This window comes from Silene latifolia, chromosome 8 (assembly GCF_048544455.1).
Source record: "Silene latifolia isolate original U9 population chromosome 8, ASM4854445v1, whole genome shotgun sequence".
NCBI lineage: Eukaryota > Viridiplantae > Streptophyta > Magnoliopsida > Caryophyllales > Caryophyllaceae > Silene > Silene latifolia.
Window position 1 is genome coordinate 94565727 of NC_133533.1, and position 12985 is coordinate 94578711.

Here is a 12985-nt window from a genome sequence, read left to right on the forward strand (position 1 = left end):
TCCCCTTCATACTAGTCCATCAAATATCGTCGACAAGCTTCTAAATATGTACGGGAGATGGGAATTCAGCCTCATTATCTCCTTTCATATAAGACATATAAAATGTACTAGGAAAGCAAAATAGGAAGGAATTGACGGATAAAATAGCCATGAAATGCTATATTAGTATGCAAAATAGGTTCAATTAGGGGACAAAATGTGCACAATTAAGAATAACATCAAACATCCCAAACCGAACCTTTACTCGTCCCGAGTAAAGAGGTGACTAGAACTAGACCTCTATTTAAACTATCCGAATAATATAACCGATGTGAGACAATTAGTGGGTCTCACTCCGCGCCTTCAACTCACAACAAAACATCCATGAGGTGGGGTGCCTTCTTGCAAGGCAAGGTGGAACTTGCCAAAATGGCGATACATCCAAGCATTAAGCAAACAAAACAAGTAATGGATGCATCTACAAAAGAATAGCCACTTTGCTCATCTAAGTGCGGATATCGCCTAAGGGGAAAGCAATTCAAGGGTACACACTCCATTATAGATATCATTTTGTCTAAGCTACTAAGTCTAAGAGGATACCAACAAATCACCTCCAAGTTGTGTTAAACTAGGTTACTTTTATCCACAATCGCTAAATGCTTTTGTCAAGAGTAGGCTCCTTATGGTGTTAGAAACACTGTAGGATCGCGGAATTCCACTTCTTGCCTAGACAAGAAGAAGGGTCATTCCCTCTCCACCATGCAACAAATAATATCAGTAGAAAAAAGGGATCAAGAGTGTATGAGTTTCACATTTGTAGTTTGCTTTTTCATTTGTTTTTCCCCCCAATTTCTTGTGGTATTTGACATTTGAGAACATTTCTTTTGCCAGTTTTGATGTTTGGCATTTTGATACTTGGCAAATTTTTCAATCTTTGTATTTTTGAGCATTTGTCAAAGTCACCCCAATTTGTAACGAGGGTGCTTTTATTTAAGCATAGGAGTCTATTTTTGCTCCTCTTTTCATTTGATGCATTTTGCAAACTTTTTGATCTTTCATTCTGGTTCTTGAACTCAAATTGGAGATTATTGTGCCCATTCCCTTTTTGTTGACAAAATATGATGATGGAAGTGTCAGAACGATTGCATGGTTTAAATAGTGACCTTGTAATAAACGGTAGCCAATGAGTTATTGACTAGGCCTTAGTCCATGGGTCAAAAGATACTAGTATGACACATCCTAGGGTGTCTTGAGGGTATTCTAGCAAACAAAGTCTCAAGGAGAAAAATTATTTACAAAGGCCTTATATACACTTGTCAAGCTTCCTAAATAGGCATTTTCACAAAATTTCTAACTATGCAAACTACCATGCCATGATGCATCTAACATATATACAACTCTAATGCATATGCTTCTATCAACTATTATGCCATATAAACTAAATGCAAACTCTTAGTAACATTTAGATACACAAACCGCAACAACAAAATACACCACATCCTCCTTGACATGTAAGCCCATCCTCCTTATAAATAATGAAAAGAAATGGAAGGGAAATAGGGTGATGTGACCATAATTAGTGCACATTTAGTCCCCGAATTAGCCTCGTTTCCATGCTTTTTAGTGCATATTTGGGTCATTTACTATCTTTAGTTCTTTGTTTTGCATATTCTTTGAGATTTTGATCCCTTGGTAGGAAAGGAGTAAGAATCTTGCATTTTCGAGGCAAAACAAGGCTAAATTGATCGAATCCAATGACCAAGCATCAAGGAGAGACAAGATTAGAAGGCATTTGTACATATGATAGTAGAAGAGCAATGTTGAGAAAAGATCCTTGGGTCTCCAAGGAAATCCCCAAGGAATTTATGAAGAAAAGGGAAGAAAAGAAGAAGAGGAGTTGCTGAGTGACAATCCGAGCGGATTGTCACCAATCCGTCCGTCCCGCAGCAGCACAATCCGAGCGGCTTTGCCCTATTCCGCTCGGATTCCACCTCCACAATCCGCTCGGATTCAAACGCCAGAATCCGCCCGTTCCGACCCCATTCCGCTCGGATTCTAGCACAGCACGGATTGTCTTCTTCAAGCCTCAAAGAGAGACGCCCTTCTCTCAGAAAATACCGGAGTCTCCTTGCTCAACTTAAAAAGTGTAATTACTAGTTTAGCCCTTAGTTAACCCTAATGCATCCTCCCTAATTTTCACTATAAATACCCCATTAGTCTAAATTAGAGGAGCATGTTCTTCTTATCAACAATTAGTATAGTTAATATCAATCAAATCTCTCTTTAATATTGTAATCAAGTATTAATCAAGTTTTAATCCAAGTTTTAGTTCTTTAATCTCTCTTTTGTTCATCCTTTATTTTGGGTAATTGAAGATTATTTGGGTTATTATTGGGGGATTGACAACCTCTCAATCATTCATCAAGTACTTCTATTATCTTTGCTTTATTATTGGAATCATTAGTAGGTATAATCTCTTAATTACTTTTTAATTATTATTAATTACTTCCATTTATTCATCATAATTCACTTTGTGGTATGATTGACAACCTTGCTAGCATGATCAACATGATAATGAGTGAGTAGTCTCTTAGCTAGGGTTAAATGGGTGATTAGGGGAAACCAACATGGGGAATGATTCATGCTTAAATTAATATGCTTTCATGGTTTATTTGCTTGCTTGTTTTGATCTCAACTCATGCACATGTTATGTTTGATGAAATGCTAAGCCTATGAATCCTTGCATTTACTATCATCACCTATCTTTTCAATGAGACTTGTAAGACATAACCCAACTCGAGTCTCATTAGACCATGCATGTTGTTGAGTAGGAAAGATTAAGTCGACTTGTAGGTGTTGTACAATCTAATCGATTCAGCTCCGGGACCCAAACTTTCCTAGGATTGTAAGATATAATCCAACTCAATCCATCACAACAATAATTGCTTGCTTATAATTTGAGAACATGTTTGTATGATCATATCCCATGATTCCCCTATGATCCCATGACACCCTAGTGCTTTTAATCAATTGTTTACACCCCTTTATTTCATCTTGCTTGTTTATTTTTATTGCTACTTTAGTTTAGTGACCTTCTACATCAACCCAAACTGTGACACCCCTTAAACACCACTAGTTGCAATAGAAATCTCATTTCAACTCCCGTCCCTTGGGATCCGACCTTTACTTGCCTCTTTACTAATTGTAGAGATTGTTTGTGAAGTTATAAATTGTGTTTTCATTCGACCGTGACCAACGACCACATCTTTAATTGTGAACACGAACGGACTCCGATAAAAAATGGCGCCGTTGCCGGGGACGGTGTTTGTTTGATTTAGATTTCTTTTTATTGTTATTAGTTGTGTCTTTCTTCGCCTTGGGGAAGTAAAACTCCTCAAGGTTTGTTCTAATTGTTTTCGAGTTGTTTGATATTTTGCATGTCTAGAAGGTCACAAGGTGATTTGCTACCTTTTGACCGTGAAATCGAAAGAACCTTGACGAACAATAGGAGACTTGTTAGGAGGAATTTGAGAGGTGTTGTTCAACCCACTAGTGAGTTTGTCAATCCTTTCGCAATAGAAGTTGATGAGAACCCATTACACAATACCCCACAAAATCCACCAACAATGCCTAAATTCTCGTCACACTCCGTACCCACCGAGGAGAACCTACCCAACGGTACTCCTACACCACAACATCTTACCGGAAATTTTATTGCCAAATCCGCCTTTATCCAATTAGTTGAAAGAAGCCAATTTGGGGGGATGCCTAGTGAAGACCCTCACTCTCATATGGAGGCTTTTTGCGACTATTGTGATGCGATCTCACAAACCGGTGTAACTCAAGACCAAATTAGATGGGTCTTATTTCCATTTTCTCTAATTGGCACCGCCAAACAATGGTTGAAGGGCCTTGATAAGGCTACTCTCAGAATAGACTCTTGGAAGAAGTTGGCTCTAGCTTTCTACAAAAAATTCTACCCACCGGAAAAGACTAACATGCTAAGAGCTCAAATTACGGGTTTTAAGCAAAGGGATGAAGAACCTTTGTATGAAGCTTGGGAGCGTTTCAAAGGGATTTGTCGCTCATGTCCTCATCATGGACTTAGAGAATGGTTCTTGGTTCAACCGTTTTGGAACGGTCTTTATGAAGACTCAAGAAATATCCTTAATATGGGATCTAATGGGATGTTCACCGAGGTTGACAACAACCAAACTTGGAGCAAAATTGAAGAAATGGCAATCCACAATTCGCAATATAGTAGACCTCGCAAGGCTACTAGAGGAGGAAAGCACGAAGTGGACGCCGTTACTCAATTAGATGCCCAACTAAGCTCCCATATCGATACTATCAACTTGATGTTCGAAAAAGCAATGGCTAGACTCGAAGAAGTCTCAAAATCACCAAAGCATCATGTCAATGCCATGACGGCATCTTCATCAATCCCAAGTGGGATATGTGAGAATTGTGGAACTTTGGGTCATGACCCAAGTGAGTGTAGAGGAACAACCGAACAAGTTAATGCTTTCCAAGCATATAAAAGTGGTACCCCTTATTCAAATTTTTACAATGAGAATACCAAGTTCCATCCAAATCTCTCATACAAAAGCCAAAATGTCCAAAATCCTCAAACAACATACACTCCACCACCCATGAGAAATCAAAACCAAAGACCCTTTTACAACCAAAACCAAAGTTATCAAAATCAAAATCCATACAATCAACAACATGACCAAGGTTTGGATGTTCAAAAAGCGGTCCTCCAAATGCAAAAGAATCAACAAGAGTTTTTCACTCAAATGCAAAAAGATATTCAAGCAAAGGAAATCACCATCAACAACATTCTAGCTCACTCCAAGATGTTGGAAACCCAATTGACTCAACTAGCATCTTCAAGCTCACAAAGACAAAAGGGGCAATTACCACCTCAAAGTAATCCCCCTAGACATGAAACGGTTAGTGCTATCCACTTGAGGAGTGGCACAAGGTATGAAGCACCAAGGAAGCAAGTTGAGGATGAAGTTGTGGAAGCTAGTGAAAAAGAAGAAGTTGTGCAAAACTCCAAGGTTGGAGAACAATCGAAAGAAGAAGTTTCAAAGGAAAATGAAGACAAGGTCAAGGAGAAGGAGCCCATTGTGATTAGACTTCCTTTTCCAAGTCGTCAAGCCAAGCCCAAATTTGATGATCAACTTGGAAAGTTTATGGAAATTGTGAAGAACTTGGAAGTCTCGATTCCTTTCACGGAATTAATCAATCACGTGCCGGCCTATGCGAAATACATGAAAGACATCCTCACAAAGAAGAAGTCAATCCGGAAACTTGAGACCATTGCCTTCACTAAGGTGAGTAGTGCAATACTTCAAGGGAGTTCACCTCCAAAACTAAAGGATCCGGGAAGCTTCTCAATACCGTGTACCATTGGCGACACAACGATCAACAAAGCCTTATGTGATCTAGGGGCTAGTGTAAGTGTTATGTCGTACCCGGTGAGTAAAAGGTTGGGGATGGGAGAGCTTAAATGCACCAACATCACACTCCAAATGGCCGATAGATCGACGAAGACACCACTAGGGATATGGGAAGATGTCCCCGTGCGAATTGGGAAGTTTTTCATCCCGGTGGACTTTGTCATTTTTGATATGGAGGAAGATTCCAACATTCCAATCATTCTAGGAAGACCTTTCCTACACACCGCGGGTGCGGTGATTGATGTGAAACATGGTGAGCTCACTCTAGAAGTGGGAGATGAAAGCATAACTTTTAATCTTGACAAGACCATGAGAGCTCCCCATTTGCATGAGCCATGTTTTATGGTTGATCATTATAGCCGAAAGGATGAAAGGAAGAAATCGGAACTCCAATGGAAAAAGAAAATTGAAGATGCTCCATTCAAAGAGCAAGTGAATTGTGACAAGGAGATCTTGCAAAGCTCACCAAAATCAATCAAGGAAGAAGAAGATGGCCTCATTGGCCAAGAGAAGAAATTGGGGGAGTTGTCTTCATCTAAGCAAGAGATTTTCAATGATCAACTCAATGAAGTTTGTGGTCTTTGGGACGACGAGTTTGAAGGGATTTTTAATCCCTACATTGGACATGCCATAGATCACGATCAACAACAAGGGCCAAGGTCTATTGAGGACCTCTACCATGATAATGAACAAGCTTTTGATTACTTCTTCAAGGTGTTGAGCAACATCAACAACACCTTGGACATGCCCCCTTGACATCTCATCAAGAATGAGAGTTTGGTGGAGTCCTCCCTAAACCACCACTTGTAAATATTTCTAACTCCCTAACTCGCATTTCAATTCTTGTATTGCATTTTTGTCATCTTTGGATTTACTTTATTTACTTTGATCAAGATAATTGTCATGTTTGAGAGAAGTGAGGGAGGGATTAACAATTTCAATTGATGTGTAGTGCTTTTAGATTAGTATGGGGATGACAATTGCCTAGGCTACCCATGCCTTAGTAGTGCCCCCACAATGAAGAACACAAGAGTTGAAGAAAGAATAGAAGAATGGTTTTGGAAATGCAGCGTGCACGGATGGAACTGAATCCGTGTACACAGGGGAAGAATCCGAGCGGATTCCAGAAAATCCGCCCGTCTGAGAGAATCCGAGCGGATTGCAGAAAAGACGCCCGTCTTGAACTGAGCTGAATTCTGAAAAAATCCTGACTGTGACTGAATCCGGGCGTCCTGTGAAGAATCCGCCCGTCATAAAGAATCCGTCTGTCTTGTACCAGAGACGTCCGTCTTTGCTGCTGAAGAAAACAAGAAAAAATTTCTGGACTGAAATCCGTCCGTCTTTGAGCAAATCCGCTCGTCCCGTGTTCAGCAAATCCGAGCGGATTGTCACAAATCCGCCCGTCTTTAGGCGAGTTTTGCAAAATCTAGAAAGAGCAGAATCCGCACGGATTGGGCAGAATCCGCACGGATTGCCCCTGCAGATTTGAAAATTTCGAACTCTTTAAAACCCCTCCCACCATCCTTCCTTCATTCATTCATTCATAAACACTACCCACAACATCAAAACCCTCATTCTCTCCATCACAAAAACAAAAACCCTCAACAACATTCAATCAAATCAAATCAAATCATCATCCCAACAACAAATTAATCACTCCTCCTTAATCAAAAATCAAGTTCAAGCAATGGCAAGGACAAAGGGACCAACAAAGGCAACAACGGCTAAGGCACTCTCACAAAGGCAAAAGGCTCTTCAAACAAAGAAAGCTTTGGCAATGGTGGTAGCAACACCAAACTTGGAAGTGCAACAACAACAACAACCTTCTATAGGAGCAACAACATCCTCTACTCCGGAAATCGATCAACTTTTGCATTATCCGGAGGTAACTTTTATTTCCGATACCCATAGAAATACCTTTGTCAAGTTTGCTATGAAGTCAATACAATCCACCAAATTCATATGTGAAGATACCTTGGAAAAATTGGGTGTCTTAGAGCAATCTAGAGCATTTTTCAATGCCATGGGGTTGAAGAAATTGTTTAAAGCAAAGGAATTGACATACCCCTCCCTTACCTTGGAATTTTTAAGTTCTTTGAAAGTCACCAAAGTTGAGAATAGGGAGAATATCGAGTTTCGTCTAGCTAATGTTAGTAGACGCATTACCTTTAGGGAATTGGGTGAAATTTTGGGTCTAAGCGATGAACCGAGTTATTTCAAGAGTTATGGAAAGTATGACCCCGCACCTCTTTGGGAGGCAATCTCCGGGAAGAAATTTGAGGATTTTCATGCGTGTCGTGCTCTTTTGGTCCATCATCCGGGCATAAGAGTATGGCACAAGGTCGTGGGTAACACCATAATTGCTAGGAAAGATACCAACCATTTCACAAGACTTTATTTTATTCTCCTTGAATCGGCTTTGAATATCGGAAGAGTTCACACCAAGCCTTACAATTCTTTGAGGCTCTTGGTAGATAGATGGCTCAATGTTGATAGTGGGAAGAAGGGCACGACCGTTATTGACAATGGCGGCCTAGTCACACTACTAGCTAAGCACTTTGATCCTAACTTCAATAAGGATAACAAGTACAAAGCAAAGGAGGGTGGCCATCTTATTGATATGCCTATTATGATTAACAAGTTCAAGTGGGTTACCCATAACCCCCTTGACACTAAGTACAGATGGCTAACTAGTGAAGCTAGATCGTTCACCTTGCCTTCAAAGATTTGTCGTCTAAGCGTCCACCAGACCAATTATCTACTTCCCCTTTCCGAAGAAGCCGAGTATATCATTCAACAACAAAAGGGCGATCTTGAAATGCCCTCCTCTTCCATTGTCATACCACCTTACCCCTTTGAGTATGAAGAGTTCAAGCCGGAAGGAATTGAATTTGGAAAAGACTATGTGACTCTTCTCATGCAAGCAATGCACAAGCAAGCCTATGAAGATCGGAAAAACGCCTACTTGGCTCAATATCCACCCCTCCTACATCTAGCTAGGCAAGGACTCCTTGATCCATCTTGTCCTTTGCCTAGTTGGGCGGATAGAGAAGCCTTATTTCCGGGTGCATCTAGGGTCGTTTTGGGTGACAATGAGGTTGTTGGAAATGATGAAGAAGTTGATGATAATATTGAGGAAGAAGCAAGAGAAGAAGAAAAGGATGGTGAAGATGATGATGAGGAAGATGAGGAAGAAAGTGAAGAAGCAAATGACAAGGGAAGTGGTGATGATGATAGCATGATGGAAGATTAGCAACCCTTGGAGACTCCTACCCTCTCATGGTTTGTCTATATCTCTCTTTATTTTAATTATAATCTTGATCATTGTTGGAGTAGTCCTAGCCCCATTAGAGGACTCACACCTCGGTACCATTGAGGTGTTCTCATTCTATTGTTCCCATTTTCAAAATCAAAAATGACAAATTAGTTTCATGCATAGCATAGTGTGTGCATGAACTACACCCATCCTTTGACATTAACAATAGTGTCTTACTCGGTTTGGGGAAGTTAATGCATACACAACGGGAGGTAATCCAAATTATCCTCTCCGTCATAACAAAAACCATGCATCATGTAGTGTAGCTTAGAATAGATTGCATTTAGTGTAGAAATCATGCATCATCTTTGCATAATTTCCATCACTTTGGCCATTGAGGACAATGCCCATATTAGTGTGGGGATGGGAATTCTAACATTTAACTCTTATTCAAAAATCCAAAAAAATTGAAAAATTTCAAAAATCATAAAAATTTGCAAAAATCGAAAACCCAAAAACATGTTTATTTCCTTTTGTATAAATTATCTTGTATATATTGTGTTTGTTCATCCTTGTTCACATTAATCGACTACGCCACATCCGAGACATGAGGATATTGAAGACCGCATGGTATGATCTTTCCAATCTCCTTTTTCCTCTTTATGTTAATGACTATGTGGCTTTATTTTGATTGATGCGGTAAACAATGTGAATTTAGGATTGCATTTAGTGTATATGTCATATTAGTTGGTAGAATCATATGCATTAGGATGTATAAATGTTAGTTGCATCATGGCATGTAGTTGCATGTTAGAAAATTTTGCGAAACCGTCTATTTGGGAAGCTTGACAAGTGTATATAGGCCCTAGTAGATGCTTTTTGTTCTTAAGACTTTGCTTGTTAGAATGCTTATAAAACACCCTAGGATGTGTCATGCTAGTATCCTTTGACCCATGGATTAAGGCCTAGTCAAGAGTACCTTGTGGTGTGATAACTCCTTGGCTACCGTTTATTCCAAGGTGACCCTTGAAACCATGCATCCATCCATCCATCATTCATCCATGTTCTACCACATTTTTGTCAACAAAAGGGAATGGGCACAAAAAGAAAAATCAATTTGAGTTCAAAGAAAAAAAAAGGAAAAGAAAAAGTTTGCAAATTGCATCAAAAGAAAAGAGGAGTAACAAAAATAAACTCCTATGCTTCAAAAATAAGGCACCCTCCCTACATATGGGGTGACTTTGAAAATGTTCAAAAGAAAAATGCAAAAGAAAAGAAAGTTGTCAAGTGTTGAATTGCCAAACATCAAAGAAATGGCAAAGGAAATGTTCTCAAATGTTATATGCCACAAGAAATTGGGGGGAAAAACAAAAAAAAAAAAAACAAAAGCAAACTCCCAAAATGAAACTCAAATATCTATTGATCCCTTTATCCATCGTATCCATTTTTGTGCATGGTAGAGAGGGGACGACCCTTCTTCTTGTCTAGGCAAGAGGGGGAATTCCGCGATCCTCCAGTGTTTCTAACACCATAGGGAGTCTACTCTTGACAAAAGCATTTAACGATTGAGGACAAAGGTACCCTAGCTTGACACAACTTGGAGGTGATTTATTGGTATCCTTCTAGGCTTAGTAGTTTGAAGAAATTGCATCTATGAAGGAATGTGCACCCTTGAATTGCTTCCCTTGTAGATAATTTCCGCCACTTAGATGAGGAAAGTGGCTATTCTTTTGTAGATGCATCCATTTCTTGTTTTGTGTGCTTAATGTTTGGATGTGTCGCCATTTTGGCAAGACCCACCTTGCCTTGCAAGAAGGCATCCTACCTCATGGTTGTCTTGTTGTGAGTTGAAGGGGCGGAGTGAGATCCGCTAATTGTCTCATATCGGCTATTAATATTAGGATAGGTTAGTATTGGTCCTAGTCTTTGTCACCTCTTTACTCGGGACGAGCAAAGGTTCGGTTTGGGGATATTTGATGTGACCATAATTAGTGCACATTTAGTCCCCGAATTAGCCTCGTTTCCATGCTTTTTAGTGCATATTTGGGTCATTTACTATCTTTAGTTCTTTGTTTTGCATATTCTTTGAGATTTTGATCCCTTGGTAGGAAAGGAGTAAGAATCTTGCATTTTCGAGGCAAAACAAGGCTAAATTGATCGAATCCAATGACCAAGCATCAAGGAGAGACAAGATTAGAAGGCCTTTGTACATATGATAGTAGAAGAGCAATGTTGAGAAAAGATCCTTGGGTCTCCAAGGAAATCCCCAAGGAATTTATGAAGAAAAGGGAAGAAAAGAAGAAGAGGAGTTGCTGAGTAACAATCCGAGCGGATTGTCACCAATCCGTCCGTCCCGCAGCAGCACAATCCGAGCGGCTTTGCCCTATTCCGCTCGGATTCCACCTCCACAATCCGCCCGGATTCAACTGAATCCGCTCGGATTCAAACGCCAGAATCCGCCCGTCCCGACCCCATTCCGCTCGGATTCTAGCACAGCACGGATTGTCTTCTTCAAGCCTCAAAGAGAGACGCCCTTCTCTCAGAAAATACCGGAGTCTCCTTGCTCAACTTAAAAAGTGTAATTACTAGTTTAGCCCTTAGTTAACCCTAATGCATCCTCCCTAATTTTCACTATAAATACCCCATTAGTCTAAATTAGAGGAGCATGTTCTTCTTATCAACAATTAGTATAGTTAATATCAATCAAATCTCTCTTTAATATTGTAATCAAGTATTAATCAAGTTTTAATCCAAGTTTTAGTTCTTTAATCTCTCTTTTGTTCATCCTTTATTTTGGGTAATTGAAGATTATTTGGGTTATTATTGGGGGATTGACAACCTCTCAATCATTCATCAAGTACTTCTATTATCTTTGCTTTATTATTGGAATCATTAGTAGGTATAATCTCTTAATCCCTTTTTAATTATTGTTAATTACTTCCATTTATTCATCATGTTTCACTTTGTTGGTATGATTGACAACCTTGCTAGCATGATCAACATGATAATGAGTGAGTAGTCTCTTAGCTAGGGTTAAATGGGTGATTAGGGGAAACCAACATGGGGAATGATTCATGCTTAAATTAATATGCTTTCATGGTTTATTTGCTTGCTTGTTTTGATCTCAACTCATGCACATGTTATGTTTGATGAAATGCTAAGCCTATGAATCCTTGCATTTACTATCATCACCTATCTTTTCAATGAGACTTGTAAGACATAACCCAACTCGAGTCTCATTAGACCATGCATGTTGTTTAGTAGGGAAGATTAAGTCGACTTGTAGGTGTTGTACAATCTAATCGATTCGGCTCCGGGACCCAAACTTTCCTAGGATTGTAAGATATAACCCAACTTAATCCATCACAACAATAATTGCTTGCTTATAATTTGAGAACATGTTTGTATGATCATATCCCATGATTCCCCTATGATCCCATGGCACCCTAGTGCTTTTAATCAATTGTTTACACCCCTTTATTTCATCTTGCTTGTTTATTTTTATTGCTACTTTAGTTTAGTGACCTTCTACATCAACCCAAACTGTGACACCCCTTAGACACCACTAGTTGTAATAGAAATCTCATTTCAACTCCCGTCCCTTGGGATCCGACCTTTACTTGCCTCTTTACTAATTGTAGAGATTGTTTGTGAAGTTATAAATTGTGTTTTGATTCGACCGTGACCAACGACCACATCTTTAATTGTGAACACGAACGGACTCCGATCATAGGGATTACAAGAATCATACCAAGCGGTCTTCACATTCCCTTGCCAATGCCTCAAAATGTAGTGTTATAGCTATGTGATAAGAGAATAAAACACAAGTATATACAATTCTACACTACTAAATTAAAGAACATTTTTTTGGTTTTTGTTGTTTTCGAAATTTTATGGGTTTTGTTTTTATAAAATTAAAGATCACATTTTTGGGATTTTTCAAAAAGTTTCAATTTTTATGTATTTTGTTTTGGAATATAAATTCCCATTGTTTAGGTGTTTTTTACCAAGTTAATTATATTAGGTCAATGCGGTCTTACTCGTTGTTTGCTTGATTGATCGATTTCTATTTGATATTTAAATAAGGAAATAAAGTACGAAATATAAATTGACACGTAAGATTTGGGGACGCGGAAAACCCAATGTGGGAACAACCGCGGGGGGTCGGTACCCTGCCAAATATTGCACTAGATTTTAATGAGAGCGTGAGTATAATTGAAACGTAATGTAAATCTTGCTGGCACGAGGTATTGTGTTTTTGAGATCTTGAATGTCCTTCTTT

The 12985-nt window shown here is 39.2% G+C and overlaps 1 non-coding gene across 1 annotated transcript; it reads right to left on the reverse strand.

Moving 5' to 3' along the window:
* Nucleotides 1–3977: 3977 nt before the first annotated feature.
* Nucleotides 3978–4084, reverse strand: LOC141597924 (small nucleolar RNA R71). Its single transcript, XR_012523133.1, has one exon. It is a non-coding gene; the product is annotated as a small nucleolar RNA R71 (small nucleolar RNA).
* Between the last annotated feature and the right edge of the window lie 8901 nt (nt 4085–12985).